Source organism: Megachile rotundata, chromosome 8 (genome assembly GCF_050947335.1).
Source record: "Megachile rotundata isolate GNS110a chromosome 8, iyMegRotu1, whole genome shotgun sequence".
Classification (NCBI taxonomy): domain Eukaryota; kingdom Metazoa; phylum Arthropoda; class Insecta; order Hymenoptera; family Megachilidae; genus Megachile; species Megachile rotundata.
In genome coordinates this window covers 8605070-8628617 of record NC_134990.1, presented here as the reverse complement: position 1 = coordinate 8628617, position 23548 = coordinate 8605070, and the positions used below count along the sequence as shown (strand labels likewise).

General features: G+C 35.3%; 1 protein-coding gene and 1 long non-coding RNA gene across 7 annotated transcripts in view; one reads left to right on the top strand and one right to left on the bottom strand.

The window, feature by feature from the left end:
- dpr1 (defective proboscis extension response 1) overlaps positions 1-23548 on the bottom strand; it is a 491277-nt gene that overhangs the window by 318716 nt on the left and 149013 nt on the right. The window lies entirely within an intron of this gene.
- Positions 2685-23548, top strand: part of LOC105662076 (uncharacterized) — a 180930-nt gene continuing 160066 nt past the window's right edge. The window contains exons 1-3 of one of the 2 annotated variants that reach the window (XR_013039018.1): positions 2685-2953; positions 5968-6268; positions 11322-11475. This is a non-coding gene — a long non-coding RNA (uncharacterized LOC105662076). The remainder of the gene's footprint in view (positions 2954-5967; positions 6269-11321; positions 11476-23548) is intronic. The other variant, XR_013039019.1, reaches the window with a different exon arrangement.

Sequence of the window (23548 nt, the reverse complement as noted above, 5' to 3'; positions counted from 1 at the left end):
AAAAATATTACTAGAATACTATACTAGCAATTAATAGAATATAAATAAGTGTGTAAGCAATAATTCTGTACAAAAGATTGCTAAGTTCAATGCAACAAATATTTGTGCAAGCATCCTCCTGTAGTACGGGTTATGAAACACACTGTACGGCTGTCGAGTGTAATTATTCTTGGGTGTGGAAAGTGCATTTGCAAGAGACAGATCGGCCCGGAAAAAAAATAACAGGAGCCCGGATATTCCCCTTTGTTTCAACCCCTTACCAAACGGGCCGAGCTTTCGAATTGTTTTTATGAAATGGAAGAAATATCGTGACACGAGGAAAATACGTTTAAGGGGTTCATCGATCGACGGTAAAGAACAAAGATTCCTCGCCGAGATTCTGACTTCTGGCTTTTTGCTACCGCGAAATTGGTGAAATATCGCGGAACGGGGCGGACAGAAGAAATTGAAAGGAATGTTTATGTCGCGTGCTGTTTTTGCAAGCGTTCGTTTTAGTCGATCGAACGTTGCGCGAGCGGAAAAACTATCCTAGTGGATGTTGAAAGAGGTGGAGGTACCGTGATGGTCATTAGAAATGTTTTTTCGAAGACTGTTTTCCTCGTTTATCAAGTGATAGGAAAGTTGAAAGAAATTATTGGTCGCAATTTGATGGAAAGAAAATATTTGTATATAGATGTTGATCGGCGATCGCTATCGATATATTGATTGCAGCCGGTGAATAATTCAGAGCAAACAATAATAAACAGTTCTGATCGTTTCGTGGCAATTTCATTCGAAAAACAATATTTACATCGATGGAAATATCGAAAACATTTTGAAGCACGAATAACGTGATATAATCGATTTGAAATAATATTCGACAAATAATTTTTTGTTATTGAAACAAATTGATAAAAAATCGTTCTCAGTTTTCAATAAAATTTGATACCGCTCTTCTGCGATATTATAAACAAAAAATAAACGTGAAATGTTAACTGTCCGAAATAGACTAAAATTAAAATAGATTAATATGTTATTCACAGTATAAATATATTGTATAAATGAGCGGACCATTTTATTAGAAGTTGTAAAATTTTCAAAATTAATCAAAATTAATAGTTTGCACTTACTAGCATTTCAATTTTATTAAATTTCAGTATTTTCTATACTCGTGATTTTATAATAAAAATAAATAATTATTACTAATTAATTGTTATTATATTATTAATTTAATTATTAACTATTAAATAATTACTATTAGACATCATAGGGCTGATTGTTAAATAAATTGATAGAAATGTAAAATATGCTATAAACGATAATAATTAATTACTAACTATTCAATAATTACTATTAGACATCATAGGGCAGATCGTTAAATAAATTAATAAAAATGTAAAATATGTTATAAGCAAACTTTAAATTAAATATTCATACAAATATTTATAACGTATAATAAAATTTCTAGTCCGCTCATTTACTATGTACACGAATATATATTATTAAATACATACTCGAAAATCACATAAAATATACATTTTTATATTACATGTCACATAACAATATCATCATAATAAATTATTTATACGATCAATATTAAATATGAAATCGAATATTTCGATGAAAAAATAAATTGCAAAATTTGATGCGACAGCCATTTTGTTATATATGAAACACGTTCAAACACAATTTATTCTAGAACATTCTATAATTCATAATACTACATAATACATAATATTCACATATTTTGTTAAAAATTTGCATCACGCAATAAGTTTTATTATTATTTATAATTATTTAAAAGTTTTGTCAACTTTATTCATCAAAATATTCGATAACATAGTATAGAGAAAAGCGTAACTACGCAGTAAAAATACCACTGTAGCGTTACTTTGTAATTGTATGTTATAAAAGTTATATATTGAACCAATTTCATTTTTATTGTTTCACTTACCAATTCTGTAGGTGACAGAAAACAATGACGGCCTTTGTAGCACAAAAATTCACATTTCACACACAAAATATTTTAAAAAACGTTTGAATCGGTCTCACACGTCCGCTCCTTCCTCCAGGCAGTTGTAGAATGTTAAAATTTGCAAATGGCGCTGGGTACGCGTCGTAATAAAGCGCGCCTTTTTTTAAAAATTCAACTACAGGCATATGATATTTGAAAGTACTGAAATATTTAAGAATGCATATAAATTATGCAATTATAATAATTTTTTACAGAAATATAATAAAATAACAAAAATATAAGCATTATTCTGTACAGTACTTTAAATGTTATATTTGAACAGAATGTGCCAGAATGTTTGAAATGTGAATGTGCCTACAGAATATAATGTACATGTAATAAATTGTACAAACTTACACTTTTATACAAGAATAATTTCTTTTAATTACACTTCATTCTTGTCTTTCACACAAGAGATATATGTAATACGCTTTACATAATTACGGAAATTCATAAGTGCAACAGTGTGAACTAACCCTTTATTTATTTAATATTTTAATTCATTATATTATAAAATTTAAAGAATATTTAGTTTTTTGCACGTATAATATATTATTAGAATGCGAAAATTAAATTAAAATTGTCTTAATATTTACAATTATATAATTGCATAATTATATAATTATATCGAATGACGCGAAGTTAGGCACGTGGGACGCAATCTGCGCGGGAAGAGCACAGCTTCTACGTAGAACATTCTAGAACTTTCTATTGTGACGTGACGGCGTCCCCCGCAAGAAGTTTCCTTTGACAGTGTGACACTTAAAAAGTTGTATTTTTGTGTAATATCAGTGAAAACGAGTGTAAATTAATGTTAATCGTGTTTTAATACTGTAGTTTATTAGTTTTACTTGAAGTAATAACACGAAGAACAGAAATAAACGAAAATAATGAACTTTCCGAATTATGCTGTTCGTGCGTAGAACACTTTGCTGTAGCTGTTTGGTCGTGTCGACTGACGTAAGTAACATTTTAGTATATTTCTATTAATTATATTGCGTTATATTACATTTTATAGTAAATATATTTGTCCTAAATCTGTCAAAACATTTGTGGGAGACAAATTATTAAATTCGATATATTTCACGATTAATAATTGTAGGTTAAAATTGTATATATGTATTTGTACGTATTAAGTGGAAAAGTAGTGATTTGCAATTATTTAATGCGGGAATATTGTATATTTATTTTTATTATACATTATTTATATACATTAGTGACATATTTTCTTAGAAAATGTATAGTTGTCGAAATATGTAAAATATCGTAACGAATAAGAAGCGCGCCATATTTCCAAAACGTCACGTACGTAATATTGCAAAAGAACTTTCTAGAAGTTTACAGTCGCATTACTTATTTATTGCTGTTGTTATATTTGATTATTTGCATTATTTTATAAAATATTTATTCAAAAGAATAATTATCTTAATACGTAAATATATTCCCAAGAGATTTCGTGCTTTTCCACTAAATATTGTTCATTAACTTAATAAAAGGTACGGTGCTGTGTTCAGTACCAATATTTGCACTCATTATCCATTTTCCCGCCCTTTTTCTTCCAGCTTCGTTTATTTCCCTCTCTTTATATTTTATTCAAATTTTCATAATGCCTTCACCTTTCTGCTTTAAGTTTATATTTTATTTTACCATTTCAAAGCATTTTATAAAGAATGTCACTTTTTTCGGTTAATTAGTACCACAATAAAAATGACATATCTTTTCGGAATAATATCTCCAGTTACAACTTATACATAGTTCCTCCTCTTATCATCAAATAAATCAGAGAATTATTCCCGTCGTGTCTTCACCATTTCCACTGTCTAGATAGCACCTCGGTTTCTCCGGTGTTTATGTACACTTCACAAATCATTTACCAACAATTACTTTCGTTTGTTCATTTTAAAGTGCTCTCGAGAGTCGTAAAGCTATTGGGAAAGAGTAAAGGAGGAAAGAAAGAGAAAGCAAGAAAGTAGGAGGAACAATGGAATCTCGGTTCCCTTCCCAAACTGAGGAGAATCCAGAGTGGATTACATTCTCTGGAGGAATGTTTCCCAACGCGTCGCTTCCTGCGAGCTGAGAACTTAAATGGCCAGGAATACGGGGATAACCGTTGTTATGAAATCCCAATACGCGTTTAAATGCTACAAGCTCGAACGTGCCAGAAACTGCGGGGGAAATTTCGGGACTCGAATTTTCGAATTCTTCCATTCGAATATTTTTAGATGTTCAGAAGGTTAGGTTAGGTTAGATTCAACTTCCAAATTTTCTAGTTAGATTCTCTACTTTTGGAAATCTCAAATTGTCAGATTTTTTATTTTTCAAAATTTTAAAATGCACAGATTCTTGAATTTTTTAATTTCTAAATTTTTGAGTACATGAGGTCTTAGGTTCCAAAATTCCCAAATACTAAAATTTGCTAATTTTTGAAACCTAATATTGTTAAATTTTGTATTCTTCAAAATTTCCAATAATTACTCAAATTCCCAAATTTTTAATTTTCCAGATTTTCCAATTTATTCTTCTTAAATTTCAAATATTCAAGATGTGAAATTCTAAGATTCACAAATTTCTAAAATCCCCAATTTCTCAGTTCCTAAATTTATAAGTTAAATTTTCAAATTTCCAAATTTTCAAATCACCAGAATCCTAAATTTCCATATTTCTCAATATCCACATCCTTATATTTTTAAATTCCTAAATTTCTGGAACTAAAAAACTTTAAATTCTCAAATTTTTAATTTTCAAAATTTCCAACTTACCAGAACCCCAAATTCACAAATCTCTAAATTTCCCGGCATCTAAATTTCTAAATTCCTAGATTGCAAAATCACTAAAACCATAAGTCATTAAATTCTCAAATTGTCAATTCTCAAAATTTTCGAATAATATTCAAATTCCCAACTATTTAACCCTACGCAGAAACCCTAGTTCCACATTATAACCCTAGTTGTAGATTGGAAACTAACTTTGTCCATCAAATACATTTTGCTCATAACTTGACCCTTGATCCTAATTGCGTCCCAACCTTGTGTTCTGCTATGGTAGTTAAAACAGACACTAAACTTTATGTCCTCCCATAATTGTTATACGCTAAAATCAGATGTATACCATACCGTAGCCAAAAATGATCCAATTTCAGCAGTAATTTCGACCCGTCCTTAATCATCGATCGCTTTGTTCTGCTAATCGCTCATTTGGCATAATACATTTACACCTTCCCATTGATCGAACGACCTATCCGTTCATTTAATTGTTCGTCCTCGTCTCGCTGCTCGGTTACAGGTCCCCTCCTCTCCGAGGCAGGATATTAGTCTGCTAGATTCGGGATTCACCGATGGAAATCCCGACGGAGGATCTGTGGCGACATTTTGCATTTCTGAATTCACGAAACAACGTCGAACAATAATTACCATTGCACGACCTATTTGTTCTCACGGATACCGTATTTCAGCTATGGTCCGGGGCTCGCTTGAAATACTTGGTCAGGGTGTTCACATTCGAATTCGCGTCGGATACGTGCAAGATAGTTCGAATAACGTGGCCTAAATGGATTAACGTCCACAGATTCGAGAACGGGATCATGTTCCCGCTGTCTGTTCTTGTCTTAAGATTCAGCGACGCTCGAATACCATGGATTAACGGAAAATCTTACGAGTTGTCCGAATACTCGGTTAGATTGCGCCAGAAATTCTCTTTCAATTTCGTAATTGAACATTTAGCAAAGCTACACATCGAAAAGTTAGAAATTTTGAAGTACGCAGTATGTCGGAACTTTTTAAATTTAACTACAAAATAATTTTTTTCTTTTTATTTAAAAAGTTCCGTAATTTTTCCGATATACTATCAACGTTGAAAGAGTTATTTTGTACATCTGATTTCTTTATTATATCCAAACGACATCTTACACCTCCATTCATCATAAACGTACATCTCGAGTCAGTTGATTACCCTCTTTATCTGTTTACCCACTCAAGGAAGAAAAGCAGCATCTTGCAGTCGCATTTAAAAGAAGAGTCTTCCGAGACGTCCTCAGCTTCTCGGAATCGATTCAACGTCGCGAGATTAACATAACAAACGAGAACGCGTAGGAATATCAGCAAAGCATCCGACAAGACGATTAAGTGAGCATGCAAACGGATAGAAGAGGATTGAAGAAGAACCAAAAAAGACAGAGCAAGATATCGTTCAGAGAGCACCTGAAGAGGCTCTTCATCTTCATAGAAGGATGTTCTGGGTCGGTGCTACGCGATCGTGCAAGATCCGTAAGAATGTCTGGCAAGTATCCAAAAAACATGGCGCTACGGTCGTCACGTCTTCCTCTCGAGTCTCGCCGTGGTTTCCGGGTTAGGACATCCGGGAATTCTCCGAACGGTCAGTTTTAACTCCAACTAAGTCATCGGACGTCTCGTGAACGATCGATCGAATCTCGAGAGACTGTTTTTCCTCCGACCTCGATGCATTCCTGCGTTCTACGGTTATAAGGAAGTGATTTTTTCAAGGTCCTCATTTGAACGTCGCTGAAAATGAGAGTGGTCTATCACCTTAAAAATTAATTAAACAAATAAAATCACCCCTGCATATATTGGATTAATATTTCAGACTAAATGGGCCAAATACAACTCAGTAATTTAATACTTGATGTATTATGCAATTTATATCTTCCATCTTTTCATAATATACCAAAGGACCTTTTCCATGTTACAGGTCTTCAAAAAATATACATTTTTTTTTTAATGACATACATTTTGGTTTTAAGAAAGAATAGTTAATTATTACCATCAATAAATTTTATTAACAAAATACGTTCAGCAAGATTTTACACAAGATAAAATTTTAACATTTAATGAATAAGGTAATAAATATTCAGATACGTGTTCCGGCGAATATTTTTGTCGTTTCCTTTATGTCCCTCCGTTTATACCATTTTAATATTAAATAATATCGGGCGAACTGTGTCGCTTTTTCTTTATGGCACGATAGAACGCGCTATGCATCTTCGAAGCTTAATTACGTGATTCACTGTTATAGCTTTATTGCGTTTAATATGAGGATAACTGCAGTGCTTCATGGTTGACTAATAAAATGAAATATATCCAATATATTAAACACGCGGTCTATATCTCCCGGGCTGCAGTAATTCTCGCGTTGCTGGTGAGATCGTTGCAATTAAGTCCTAAGGAAATTCCTAGATAACTTGTGACTTTATAGACCTGCTAGATAATATAATTACAAAACTCCATAAATAATGTTTATCGCGTGTCTTTTGGGAATTATGGTATACTTGCAAACAATTATTATTATCAAAGTTTTACTAAAATAGCTGTAAGTACATGATGTGTTAGAAGTAGTCAAATTGTTCAGCTTTCTAATCATTGAAATTTTATCTTCAAAGACTTAGTCATTCAAAATCTTTGGTCTTCAAGTTTAAGGATTTCTAAATTTCCATATGTAGATCCTCAAACGCTATGGTCACCTGTGTCTCCAAAATCTTGCAGTCCCAAATCTTTAGAACCACCCGTTCCTATATCTCCAAATCCACATTCTTAGGATCCACTTTTAAGTCTTCAAATCCCTAGAACAACGCACTTTTATATTGTTACAATCCATAGTTCCCCAAATTCGTAGATTCACATGTGTTCAGATCTCCACATTCCAAGGTCCTCAAATACCTAAATACCTAAATATCTAAATACCCAAATACCTAAATATTTAAATACCTATGTCCCCAATACATTTACATCCCCAATTGCTAAATCCACATCTCCTATTCCCCAAATTGCTAAATCCACATCTCCCTATTCCCCAAATTGCTAAATCCACATCTCTCTATTCCCCAAATTACTAAATCCACATCTTTGTATTCCTCAAAATTCTCCACCCAACTTCCCCAATTCCCAAAAATCCATAAAAATCAGCTCCTTCTTCCAAACCCAGCACAAGTTTCCTGTATCAACGCCATACATAAACTACCGAGCGCATCTCGAAACCGATATCTCCTCGATCTTTTCCTCGGGTATAAGCGATCTAAAAGTGGCGTGTCTGACACGAACTTGAGGACCTCTTTCCCCCGTGTCTGCTCGTTAATTACGTGAACTTTATCCGATGAAGAGTGGCGAGCTTAAAAGGGAAATTGTGGCTCACGGGATTAAGTTGGCCGAGATATCGTTCTAATCTTGTCTCCGGTTCGCTCTTCTCATTACTCGCGAGTATCACGTACACATACTCGGATGACGGGTTGCTTGCCGCCGAAATTTCAGTTAAAATTGTCAATAAACCCTGCGTCTACCTAACGAATCTTCTCGCGCGAAGCTGCTCGTACCCGTTGCTCTTTAAACGTTAAATGGAAAAGCTGTGCGACACGCTGCCGGATTTTCAACGAAACTGGGACAGCTTTTAATTTCTCGCAGTCGCAGCTTTCAATACCGAGAACAGATGAGACTTACCGTCCTAGGAGATTAGTATTATTCCTCGTTATTTATCTTTTATCGCTTTAAGAATTTCAATCGACGTTGTTTATAGCTTACATTCATTCAAATATTCATGCACGAGTTATAAATGTGGATTTATGCACTTGCATTCACCTGAATATACGTTGCGCAAACTAGGAAAATACTTGTCTGTAAAACATATGCTCCGTTTTTAAATTTATATGCAACGGACTTTCATATTAAGTGAACGCGTTAATATTGATTTAATACACTTCAGTACACGTGAAGTGTGTAAATGTATACAAATTTTTTTCCTGTTCAGATGCGAGTGAACTGAGCCGATTTTCATGAAATTATAGTTTATGGATATTCCAGATCTGCGTTTTGTTTCATTCATGTGCTGAACTTGTAAGGTTGCCTATGATTATATCCAGCTATTCTTGAGTAGGATACATATATTTCGCTTCCCGACACCGAGATTATAATCTGACCGGATACAATAATCTTAGCCCCACAGTTTTATCTTCATGAATAAATCAAGCGCGGATAGGTGAACCGGCTGGTCCAAACGTAATACTGAAGTTATTATAGTAAGTGTCCCGTGATATATGAATGTGGATGTATATTTGGAGCAAGTTTAACACGTGCTGCTTCTGATTCTGCATCGAGCTTTGCAAGATTTGTAGCGTGCTATTTTTGATATTTGACAGTTATCTGGTTGAATATAGTAAATCTAGCTGTATAATTTTGTCTTTATCAATGATGAACACAATGTAGGTATTATAGATCCACATATGTGAACATGAGTGCACATGTGGATCAGATGTAGCTAGACTAATTTTTCCTAATTTTGAATATGATGTATTGTTGAATTGTCACCTAACAATTATGATTTGGTTGAATATAGTAATTCTAGATGTACAATTTTATCTTCACCAATAAGTGAATCTATTGGCCTGAAGAAAAGAGTGTAATTATTATAGGTCCTCATATGTGAACATGAGTATACAAGTGATCCAGATGTAGCTAGATTAAATTTTCCTAATTTTGAATATGATGTATTGTTGAATTGTCACCTAACAATTATGATTTGGTTGAATATAGTAATTCTAGCTGTACAATTTTATCTATATCAATAAGTGAATCTATTGGTTTGATGAAAACAGTGTAACTATTATAGGTCCTCATATGTGGACATGAGTGTACATGTGGACCAGGTGTAGCTAGACTAAATTTTCCTAATTTCAAATACGATATATTATTGAGTACACCCAATAATTACAATCTGGTTGGACATAGTAATCTTAGCAGTACAATTCGGTCTTCATGAATGTCCCAGACAACATAGTTCTGAAACATAATACCGAAACTATAATAGTGTCCTACGATCGCATATGCATCAAGTGTAAGATTAAATTGTAGCAAGTTTAAATACAATATTGTTGTCCGTTAACACAATCTGACCTAACATAATAACGTTGACAGTACAATTCTATCTTGTTGAAGCCAGACAACGATGAGTGGGTCCGATAGTCGAAACATAGTACTGAAACTATTATAGTAAGTGTCGTATGATAGGAACATTGGTGTAGATCTGAAGCAGGTTCAGCGGGAGCGATAGTGAATCGAGATCTCGATCGAAACCTTTGTCCTAATCTGGCTGAAGATCAATGTCGTGCACGTCAACTGTTGCTGGAAGGTAGCCAAACCGATCCGTTTCGACGATGCGTGCAATGAGCAACGATTTATTTACCGTGGCGATCCATCGATACCTTCATCTCGATTAAGCCAAACACTCGTCAACGGTGCCGGCTCGATGAGCCGTGGAAACCGGGAAAAAATAGAAAATCAATGGATCGATCGGTTACACGGTTATCCGAGCCGCGACCTACATTACATAAGGGCGATTTTTTAATTACCCGGCTGCGTTGGAAATTCATTATCGATTTGATCGATTCGTTTAGTCACCCCCCCTGGTTGATTGGCATTCATTAACGAAATTATACATTACGGACCGTTAACGTCTACCCCCAGTGTTTCGTGGAAAATTACACGTAATCGTGACGAAATTAATACGATCGGCGCGGTAATTGGATATTGGAAAGTTTCCGTCAATTTTGCTTCATATTTACTATCGGGTTACCGCGCGTGTTTAACGGTATCTAATAGATCGTGCTGCCCGGAATTTGATAGCTGGATAATTTGTTTATTGTTTATTTTCATACTAGCACGTACTTTCGCCTGTTAAAATAATTAATAGTTTCACAGGAATTTATGGATTTTGCGACTTGGCAATTTAGCGTTTGGAAAATTTAGAAGATTAGGAATGTGGAGAATGGAGATTTTTTAGTTTCTAGACTTTCATTTAGAAATTGGGGGTCTGGCAGTCTGAAAATGTGGATATTTCAGTACTTCATTTGCTTATTGGAATATCTAGACATTTGTATATTCAGAGATTTGACAATTTGGTTATTTGGTCATTTGGTAATTTAACAATCTTCCAAATTAAAAATTAAAAAATCCAAAAATCAACCTTAATATTCAAACCAGAAATGAGAATTGAAAAACGCAGAACCAAGAAACCCAGTAATTTGATAATTTGCAAATGTCCAAATTTCCATCTCCTACATTCCCTTCGTTAATTAATTAATCACTCAACAAAGGGAGAGCAAAATTTCATGTTACAAAATTTCTCTCCATGCTATTTTATTTATCTCCGCAAAAGATAAAACCGCATGTTCCACGTATTCCGTAATTACGCCGGAATGAAAAAGGATGTTGTACCGGTGGTTATAAAAAGGCGCGATTAGCGATACTTCGTAAACCGTGAATCGATGATCGGTAACTTCGATAGGTATTAGCTCGTCAACCTTTGTATTTAATCAATCTTTTTGTTGCAGCGTGTCGGTGAGTTGCGTCCAATGAAAAATTTCTAGCGTAATAAAACCGGACACGGACTGACATCGAGCGAATAAAACTTTAACGAAGCTATGCAAATAAACGCCTGAGAGAGGATAAAAGCTGATACGAGTGTCCAGCGGAATCAGGTCATCGGTAAGTTTTTCCCCGTTCATTTTTACGTTCCTTTATAGAGAAACACCGGGTGAGATAGTTGCTTGTTCGAGATAATTACGGACGCTACGTGTGCTATAATCTCTAATTATAGACCCTCGTATTATTTTCTCACCCTTCACAGACTTTTTCCGTTAATCAGATTTGTACAAGCAACGTGTTTGTCGTTTTCTATGTTGTGCAATATTACACAGATTATTCAGGTATTTTTATCGATTAATTGTTTTCATTTATCTAAATTTTCATTGAGTTTCTAAATTATTTTTACTTTTTTCTTTAATATGTGGGTTTATAATTTCAGGATAAAGGTAGGTTAATATATTTTTATTATTGTGTTTGTCTTCATATATTATTACTATTATTTGTGTCATTAAATTGACTATTTGTAAATTTCAAAACTTGGTGTTTTTAAATTTGCAAGTTTTCTACTCTTCCAATTTTCTAAATTATTATCAAGTTTATAGATAATTAAATATACTTGTTGTTGCGAAAATTTGGTACTTCTTAAATTTCTATTACATTCATATATGTAAATATTTCAATTTGTAACATTGCAAATTTTTAACTTGAATATGTCAGATTTCTGTATTTTCATATTTTGCAAGTTTCTAATGATCCAAAATACAATATTTCTATATTTATAAATTTTTAATTATGAACTTCCCAAATTTGTAATTTGTGAACTTGCGAATTTATAAATTTAAAAATCACTAATGTTTGGAATTTATCTCTACTGTCCAAAAATTCAAAAGCGGTCTCAAAATTACTGTAAAATTCCCTAACAATGTCCCTCAAAGAACGTCCCATCGTAAAGGTACAATTGGTCAAAACTCCTAATAACTCGAAAGTGGCAAAGTGGTTCGGCCATTCGATAAAATATCCTTTGTCAGACATTTTCTCATATATGCAATAAAAGAGTCCTCGAAAAGAGCGAATTCGCGTCACAAAAGATATTACGCGTTGATAAACGGATTAAGAGCGAACAGAAGAGTCCGCAGGATTTCGCGGCTAATTGAAAATCAACGAATGTAACGAACCTCGGGGTTAGGTGTTTGCGAAACGAGCCGGTGTGTCAGTCAGTCAGTCGGTTAGGTGGGTTTCGAGATATATGGGACGACATGCCGGCAGTCGACTTGGCGAGAGATTCGACGGTCAATAAAAAAACAATTACCATGGCCCGTGACCGTAAAACGTGACCATGCGAACTCGGCCTCGTCCCTGCGTTGCCTTTCTCTCTTTTACCTTCGGACAGGACCCGTTTTACGCCACGGAAAATTGCTCCTGCGAACGTTGCACCGACAAATGCCTGGAAAATCGGATTGCTGATTGCTGTACTGCGGGAAACGTTCCGTTCATTCGATTAAGCCGTCCGAAAATTTCGATCGTCGCTTCGTGAACGACACAAAGTCTCTCCGCTGTCCAGATAGAATGCACGCGTCGTTGATCCTCGAAATTCCTTTAACGTTTTATTCGATGCCAATTATAGCGGAATTTCGGTCGTCTGAAATCGTCGGCTTTGGAATAGTGAATACAATTACCAGGTGTTCTGTTGTGACGTTTTTGGGGAGTGAAGTTTATTAGTTGACAATGGGATTTTGATCTGATCAAATTATTTGAAAGTGGGAGGTAGAGTCAGATACCACAAGCTTGGTGTTACTGATGCAAAGTTATGTACTTAATGATATTGAGTACAATTAGTTAATATTTTGTTGTGGGGTCAGCTTTGTGGATTGAACATTGTGGATATCTTCGTTGATATTGATGATCGGTGATGGGAGTTTAATCTGATCATATTACTTAACAGTGGGAGTGTAGGGTAGAGTCAGATAACATCAACTTGGCGTTACTAATGCAAAATTCTATGCCGAATAATATTGAGTACAGTTAGCTAATATTTTGTTGTGGTGTCAATTTTGTGGATTGAACATCATGCCCTCCTTCGCAGCTATAAATGACCTAACCTAACCAGTATTCGAGTACTCCAACATCACTTATCTTTTACAAAATTCCCTCAGAACAAAAACAGCAATTAAACTCAAATACCATCAGACTCCCAACGATCAGACTAACAAAGAGACTAGTCCAATCAAATCAATAATAACAACAAAAAATCCGCCGCATTGAATGAAATATTAGCGACAGTTAAATAATACAAGAGATTTAATTTCCTTCATCGGTAGTAGTTACCTTTCCGATTCGAAAAGAGGAACCGAGTAAAATGCTTCAGAAAACTACGCGAAGGTAAATTCGAGTAGAACGTTCTTTGCTTGGGGCGTTCAGGCGCTTTTTGTTAATTAGAGGTCGGTAAAAGTAACGCGAAAGGAAACTGCATTTTTGGTCTGCGGTTGGCTTGGTTGCACATTTAAATTGCCTCGTTTCTGATCATTTGCATATGCTGGGCATTCTATGTGCATGTCAGAAACACTAAACGGTCTGACAATGGAAAATTAGAGCAGTTAGTTCGCGAGTGGCAAAGAGATTTTCCACAAAGGAAACTGATATCGAAAATGGATTATATTTGGTTGTATTTCAAATTTCGAAATGGCTTTACATGACTTGGACAGATAAAATTTTCACTTTCGATGTTCGTGATATTGTAAATTAATTATTAATTATTATACAGTGAGCATTGTTTCATTATTCCGTATTAAAATTTAGATTTCAGATTTTACTGTTCGTAAAATAGTTTAAAGAGTAAAATGAAGGTAAAGTAATTTGAGGACCAAGGTATAAAACTATCAAATTATTTGATAAATAGTTTGAAGATTAAACTAGTCTATAGCGACTAAACTATTAGTATTCAAGGATTAAACTATTTTATAGATAATAATTAACTAAAAGTTACAGTAACCTCATTTAACGTAAAAATTAAAAAAAAATAAAAAATAATATTTATACATTATTAGTTTGCTTTTAAGTTTCAAATAAAGTTAATATATTTCAGACACAATTCCTGTTTAAACTCACGGATTTAAATGCGTCTGAAGCATCTAGGTTTTTTCTAGCGCAAGTACAAACTAAAATTTTAAGCAAGAGATCTCAAGCTTGATCTTTTTGTGACCTGAGCAGCATAATAAAATTTCTGAAATTTTACTCGTGTTTCCAACGTTTCACTCTTCATATATTCTTCTTTTAGAATTTAAATTTAACGTCTGATGTAGGTTGATGTTACACCAACTTGTAATTCTACGTTGCTACGTCAGCTTTTTCCTGACATTAATTTTTACGTCTCGAGATTAGCAAAAAAATTACAGTGTATTCTAAAATGTAATATTTCTTGCTCTAATCTCTCGGAAGACATTTACATATGTCTTCCTTATTTTAACTATTAATGTCCGTGCATGTTTTAAATGTAATATTCTTACGTCTTAATTCTTTCTATTTTATGTTATTGTTAATTCTTTAAAAGTGGAATTATTTATTAATTTATATAAAAATTAGTGCATTTCGTTTTCAACGAACAAGTTAAATATAAATAATTAATTTATTTTAAAATAGAATAAATCAGGACTTCAAAGAAAACGAGATTAACAATTTCAAAGGCGACTTTTAAATATTCATTCCTAGCCTGCGGATGTTTATGCATTGGGGTCATAATTCTTAAAATAAATACGTTTACGTCAAAAATGCATATAACCTTCTTTGTAGATCATTTCATGTCCTTCATTTTTTGTTTGAAACATTTTTCTCTTAAATCAATATTTCAAGATATATTTACTGGGAACTGTAAAATACTTTGAAGGGAGATGGTGTGTAAACGAGGCCATGTCACTGAAATTTTTTTTAAGGTCTTCTCTAATTAAGAGTGAGCTTTGGTTAAAATTTCAGTGTGGTTGGTTTATGTTTTTGGGAACTGTACCCAAAGAAATAACCCAATTTTTCACCTCATAGTTAATTTCTTCACCTCAAATCATTTATGGTCATGTACAATTTATTTACTTCAAGTATAAGAACGAAAAGAATCCTTAAAATAATCATTTCAAATAGCACCCAAAAGAAGAATGTCCGAATGTCCGTTTTTTGTCGGGTTTAGATCCTTAAAGAACCCAGTTTCATGACAAGATAATCTCGTTGGAAGAACCGCGTTTAAACGAATGTATCGTTGATCGTCGTTGTTTTTTGCCTCGACGTCTAAAACAAATAATTCGTCTCGTTCGGTCGATTAAGTTGGATAATTTGTACTCGGAGGGGAAACCTCCATTAAATTGAACGCGACCGATTGAACGTCGTCCTTTCTCGACTTGATCTAAATGCGGGACGCTTAACTTCGACGATAACGATTATCGTCGACTCATCGAGTCATAATGGCAGGTATGTTTGTGCTGGTGACGATAACTTCGTTCTAAGACCGTCTCTTAAACGATGCACCAAGATTTCGCGCCAACATTCGAATAATTATCATTAAACGAGCACAAAATCGAGGTTGACATCGTACGGTTCAGTTAGGTTAACTGCGATCGTTTATTTTAGACGGAGACGATAGATTGTTCAATTTATTTCTTCGATCGCTGTTTCTTCGAAGCTATTATTACTTCTCTGTATTCACTTTCTGTTGACTAGTATTTAGGATACTAGTATTAGTTTTATTATACTTCTGTAATATTCTTTTGTTGATTTGATATTTTACCAATTCAGTATTCAGCTGTTCTATTATTTTCATTATTTTATTTTGTCACTCTGTTATTATGTGACTGTCACTATTGTCAGTTTGTCACATGTATATGCCCAAACTCTGATCTCTATGTCCCCAAAACTCTACATCACCAAATCTCTGTATCCTCTAATCCCTGTGTTCCCTAAACCTTATATCAGCAATCCGTATGTCCTCTCAGCCATACATCAGCAAATCCACATATCCTCTAATTCATATATCTCTTAATCCTCACATCACTTAATCTCTGTGCTTTCAAATTCGTATATCCCAAAATTCCTATATTCCCAAATCTCTATGCGCCCTAATCTCTATGTATCTAAATCCCACATCACCATATCCCTATATCCCCTAATCCCTATGTCCCCTAAACTCTACATCGCCAAATCCATATATCCCTTAATCCTCACATCCTCTAATCTCTATGTTTTCAAATTTCAATATCCAAAAATTCCTATATTCCCAAATCTCTATGTACCTAAACCCCACATCACCAAATCCCTATATCCCCTGATTTCTACGTCCACCAAACCCTACATCATCAAATCCTATATCCCCTAATCCCAACATCCCCCCATATCTTCATATTCTAAAATTCCTATATCCCAAAGTACCTACATTGCAAAATCCCCAAATTCTTAATGTCCCAAAATTCCTCCCAAAACTCCTTCACGCAGAAATTTCCGCATCCCAAAATTTCCATAACCATTCCGAAATCCTCTACGTCCATTTACCTATTATTACAAAGCAAGGTAACAAAGATCACTCGCTAACGAAGAAAGGAAACCGGTTACTAGTCGATTGGTACAAGTAACCAAAGCAATATGGACGTTCGCCATTTTCGAGGAAGCTAGGGGTATCAGGTTTCAGGAACGGTCCAATAGAAACGGTCGCCGGAAGCTCGTGTAACACAGCAAATTGCGCTCAGCTGCCCGCAAGGATTTCCCTTCGAGCAGCAGGCTTTATCGCGCGCTCGCAGCAAGCCAATTCCGGAAGAACCTGAATACCGGTTCATCCTGCTTTCGGTTCCTCGATAATTTCGACGGTGCACAGCTTTGACGGTGACGACAATTTGCGGGCTCTGGTTAACTAGATTGTTGCATTTCGTAAAATTTCCCGGCCCCGATAAACGATACAGAACGCCCGCTCTGGGACCTGGGCACGATGTATTACGCGCACGAGCCTCGCAGAGTGTTATGAGTTTAGAGGAAACTTCGGTCCTCGGTATTGGTATTTGTTGTCGAACTTCTCGCACGATATTGCAAGGATTAACTTGCTGTGCAGCCTTAGCAGTGACGATTAAACGACGCGAATCATTAGGATACAGGGTGGATATAAGTGGACTCATGAATTTTGTTTAGAATCACTTGTTTATTTTGCAGGGTTGAATCACTTTTTGTTTGTCCCTTCTGTGTTTCTTGCTGTGAACTGGCTGTGACTTTAATCAAGAAAATACATGAGTTCCTTCAAAGTTTAATATGAGGGCCCTTTTTGATTGTCAGCATAACACTTCAGAAATTATTCATCTGTTCCTCTCCTAAGAAAATATATGAATTCTTCAAAGTTTGATATGAATAGCCTTTTTGATTGTCTGTATAACACTTCAGAAACTATTAATCTATTCTCTCCTTTCGTAGCGTGTTCCTTTTTGAATTTTTTAAATATTCTTACTGTGAATCAGCAGTTCACTAAGAAAAAGAGTTCCTTCAAAATTTGATATGAGTAGTCTTTTTGATTGTCTGCATAACACTTCAGAAATTCTTCATGTTCCTCTTTGGATTTTATATATTTTCACAATGAACCAGCAGTGACTTCAAGAAAGTTCCTTAAAAATTGTCTCGAACTCAGATTATGTTGAAATTAGGTTATAGAAATTCGCTCCAGTTAGTATTCAATTGAATAAACGTTGCCTTGAGCTACGGTTGATAAGACTTCACGAGACGAGCGCAATAATTCTTGACTCGTTCAGATACGAGATTTCCGTTCTCGTTCGGCTTTGAGGATGAACCGCAACATTTAATTCCAGGAATATATTTCGTTTTCCGAGGAGTTTTATCGTACAGGAGAAGGTTAAAGATTGCTCGGAACCTCTCATTACTGCACGAAACTTTTGTGTTTCGATAGGTAGTTTTGTTGGCGGGAAGTTTGCGAAATGTTCATAAATATTCAAGAACGGATATGTAATCCAACACGCGAACACATCGAATTGAGATTAAATTATTGCTCAGGTAATATTTGAAGATAAACGAATTATCCTAATGGAATTGAAAAGTTTTATGCGAATGGATTGAATATGTAACAAGCGCCTGATTCGGTTACGAAGCAACATCGGCGTAATACAGCGGACGCTTTAATTTCGAGAAACGTACAGAGTGCTTTTTAATATTTATCGCGGAACTTTAAAAATGTAATAATGGAAGAGTGTCAGAGAAACGGATGCGGAAATGATTTATATCCATCGTGCTGCCTTTCCGTGAAATCGTTGTATCGATATAGCCGACCGGTAGAATAAAATTTTAGATGAGTTGACAGATATCTTCTGCGCGGTCATTAAACCGGGAACGATTCGGCGAATATAAAAATTTCGAAACTTTCGGAATTTATGAGAGAAGTATCGTGTCCCACGATTCGATCATAAAATACTATTCAAGAAATGGGATGAACTTTTCTTCAAATTCCATAGATATTTTAATGAGTCATGAAATTTATACTAATTCGATAAGAGAACAATTTTGACACGAGAACTATATTTCATTCTAAGTTATTTGATATTTAGAGTTTTGGAGATTCAGGATTCTAGGACTCTAAGTATTTATAAATATAGGAGTTTAGGTATATGGTGATTAGGGATTCAGAAATATAGGAGTTCAGGGTGTTGGAGTTTTAAGGGTATGGTGATTACCGATTTAGCAATTCTGAAATTTATAGATCTAAGAATTTAAGAATTTCACAGCAATTTTGGTTCAAGAACTGTAGTTGATTCTGATTTCATAAAATTTAGAATCTAAGAGTGTAAAGAATTAAAAATATAGAGGTTCAGAAATGTGGAGATTTACCAACGTATCTGGAGGTGTAGAGTAACCCTAATATTACCATTCGTCCAGCACCGTTCCTCGAAGAAAGCCCTCAATCTCTACGGACAAAGGCTCGTCGGAACTGTTGGTCAAGTTAAATTAAGAGTCGGCTTTCAATTAGCGCGATAAATCGGACTTTCTTGCAGAAACTTTACCCTCCTCTCACGGCTGAAGTACGCTGGATCGAGGATTTTGGATCAGCCGATCGGACGTTCCTTTCGCGACAGATATCGAGGAGCAGATATCGATAGTAACTGTGATGATTAATTCTTGCCAGCGAGTTGTCGACCAACTTTCTGGCCCCATTGTCAGCGACACTTCTGTTCGAGTGATTTTCTCCAGGTTCATAAAATTTGATTTCTTCCCGGTGGACGTTTATTGGAGATTCTGGCGAACTTTCAACGAGACCCACGCGAGTTGCTGACCTTTTGTGCACCTGTGCGACCCACCTGATCTACCGACTTTATGGTTCTCTCACCACTCCTTCTGTACCCGATATTAGTTTATATCAGAGATGATCAGAGAAATAACGCTGCCGAGTAACGCCATTTTTCTTGAAATCTTTCACTGTTAAGTAAATGTATAGGAGGATCAGACCTCTGTACAAGTCAAAATATAAACTATCAGAAGTATAACCAGTAAGTGCATATTGCAAAATAATTTCTTAGCAAACAGCTCGAAGAATTTTATCGAATTAGAGATAATCAATACGTCTGCCGAGACAAAAAAGTTGAAACTGCAGCCAATAAAATGGAATAAACAAGTTGACGCGTCAAAAGTTTGTTCTGGACTGTGACGTTTCGCTTGATAATCCGGCTAGAAACGATCACAGAGATTTCAATCGCAATCCGTGAGGATGGTCGATGAAAATGGAGGTCAGAGTTTAAAGAAAGTTCGAGCCGAGTAGGACGGAAATGAACGTCGACTTCGAAACTTCTGCGCTAAACTCATTACTGTCGAAGCAGATATCACTCTTTCGTTGCAGTTGTTAAAACTTGCTACAGTCAAACAGTCTCGTTCATATCGATGGCTAATTTTCTCCCTTATCGTATGGTCGTTCGAGTTCTCGCCCAGTCATTATCGACCGGCAATTATTTGCTCAGTTTCCACTTCCTTAGGCGGAACACCGTTGTTCGACGAACACGCGTACAGAAATAATAACTTCGCCGGGCTAATAAGTATACATTGTAGTTAGAAGTTTCTGCGAAGCCTTACATTGCTTCGTAACGATATAAGTTCATAATTGTTCAACATTTTCTGTTTCGAATAAATGGTGTAGCTTTTTGTCGTTGAAATTGTTCTTGTTAAATTTAATTGGATTTAGAGTTCAATACGAATGATTTCCATCGTTACTTCAGTCATTTTCGATTCATTTAATAAATTCATGTTTAGTGATATTTATTCTCGCTCAGATTTATTCATACTTGATATGCACACATCTAATCATTCATCAATGTTTCTTCTCACTCTCTCATCCTATCATTTCTAAATGTATGTACTGCTAAAATCTCTGAAGATGAAGAAATGAAGATAATAGGATAAATTCACAGTGGTGATGTATGACAACGTACTGGTGATGATGTATGTTCATGTTGGTACATATATGAAACATACATATGGTACATACACGTACATATGGTACAAAATATGTTTCATATGTTTTCGTATATGTATATGAAAAATGTAGTTTTATGTAATCCAGTTTAATATTGCATTAGCAAGTAAATTTCTTTTGCACGTTATTCACATATTCGCTCTTTATACATTACGAATTAGTGATCGACCAGAATTTCCTACCGAGGTCACTGAAAATGTGGTTGGTACATTTATCCAGCGCAGTGTATCGACACGAGTGTTTCGTTAATCGATTATCGAAGCAACGAGAAGGCAAACAGAGAGTCTAATACCCGGACGGAATTCAGACAATCGATCTTCACCGAACGTCTTTATACAGAGGCGTTCCGGGCAATCACGGCAGTTAGTAGATGGAAATGGCTTCCGGATTGCTGGCGAATTCCTGGATATATCCCGTTATCGACGATGTCCGAGTCACGTAACGGAACGTAAAGACGACTTTGAGCTTTCGCAACGATAGCTTTCGCAGCGTGTAACGCGATTGCCTGCTCTCCTGTTGGATACACACGTTTTGGCAGGATGAAGCCAGGACGAGCGGATAGAGACCGTTGCTACCAATAGCTTTGATCCAATGTTTGCTACATTGCGTGCACGCAAACGTGCCAACTACAGTTGTTCGATCGTTCATTCGATAGGTCTGACAACACAGTCTGATATGCCGGCTCTGTCGGCCGATTATTTGTCCCGGGGTCATTAGGAACCACTGTGCTTTTATTGCGGACCTCTCAGAGGTCTCGTCTTTTAATTGAAGCGAAATTACCAATTCGGTTCACGTCTACGGTTGAATCTGATAGGAAATCTACTCGGCAGTATACTGCTACATATGTATATGTACTACATTCTATGTATTTGACTTTATGCGACATCATTCGCTGTTAAAATTTTTCAACAATACTTATGTTGCTTTTTAGGACATGATACGTCAGGTGCTGTCACTTTTTCAGACATATTTTAGGTTTCACCTATTTTTTAAACGAAACTAACTCTTGTAGAAAGAGTTCTTCTCGAAAGAGAAACTGTTGTAGAATTTCCTTTAAATAGCGAGAACCGATCCACAATTTCAGTTATTAGTAAGTGAAGTATTTAACTGAAATGAACTCTGTGAAAAGACTCCGTTTACGGGAGGAGAATTCCTGGGATACTTGGTAACAAACTTGTTTGATCTCCATCAAAAATAAAACGTTTCATTGCTGGAAATTCTCGATCTTCGACACTCGAAGCGTCGACTTTAAGCTAGGTATTTCTGAAAGCTACCTTCCTCTAACTTATCCCATTGAAAAAGAGTCGATGGTGGTTTTCGAAGTCACTAACTTCCGGGCACTCAAAAAATGAACGCTAACTTCTGCCAGCAAATCATGAATGTGTAAATAAACGGGTTTCCACGAACTCGAAACTCCATGCGATTCCATTCGGCGTGAAATCACGTTTACCTTTGCCTTGTCGGCTACCAATCGATACCGTTTCAACTCACTGTACAAAAGTTTTTCACCGTACAAGTGCAGTTACTTGGTCCGTAAAAATGCAACACGTCTTTTAACCCTTTGTAACGTTCGCTCGATGTTCTCGACTCGTACTTTATTTCAAGCTTTATCCGTCAACCTTCATACCTGATTCACTCTATCAATCTTACAAAGCCTTTCATTGCCACTCCATTCACGGATGTTTCCTTTTTAGTTTCATTCGCTTCTGCTTGCCTTTTGGCACCCGTGATTATCCCCCTTTTGCTTCGATGACACTTGCATGTTAAGCCCCAATGAAAGGCCAGCGTTCATTATAGCGTATTTTATAGATCGATTTGCTTCTTTTTTTAAATGACACTACGGGTTTTATTTGGGTATTTATATTCCCTGGATTTACAGAGGATAAAAGTATTCGTACAGTTTAAATATAGAAATGAAAAGAGTAATATTTTCTTATTATTAAGTGTATTTAAGCATATATAGCTGTATATTAAACATTATACTTTTATTAAACTATATACTTCTTTACTACCATTCGAATCAAAAATATTAAATTTTCACTTGTCGGAAAATACGTTTTTAAGTCGTCGCTAACATTTATGTATTGTTCTGCAAATTTTAATTTCTTTCTTTAGTTTACTTTGCTTATGAGTGGTTTCTTCCTCGCAATTTTACTGTTATATCTAGCCCGACCTCTTCGTACTGTTTTAGGGTGAACTTCCTTCAGCGTATATTCTTTAAAGCGTGATACAGTTTCAGATGCACCGGTATCTGATTTTTCTTTAATAGTTCGGACGATTTTACGCTCTTCCCTCGTAGTTAATTTTCGGGGTCTACCGGTTCTTTATTCCGCAATATTCCTTCTTTTTTATACTTGTTAATAATACTTTGTACAGTCGATCGACTTTTTAGTATTTCTGATATATTCCTATATGATTTATCTTCTTCATGTAACCATATAATAATTTTTCTTTTTTCCAATGTTGTTTCTTTGCGTTTTCTTCCCATATTGCAAATATTAGTGTTAAAGTGTACTCACCACGACTACTACTGACTAAACTAACATAACATCTACTAATGTAATGGTTACATTGATCAAAATATCCTGATGCCATCGCAACTGTTGTATTTATTAACATAAATGATAATGTACGAATACTTTTGTCCCGACGATTTCTTACGATCTTCTGAATTTCAAGTCGTTTCAAGTTACTACATTATATTGCCTTCAGTTT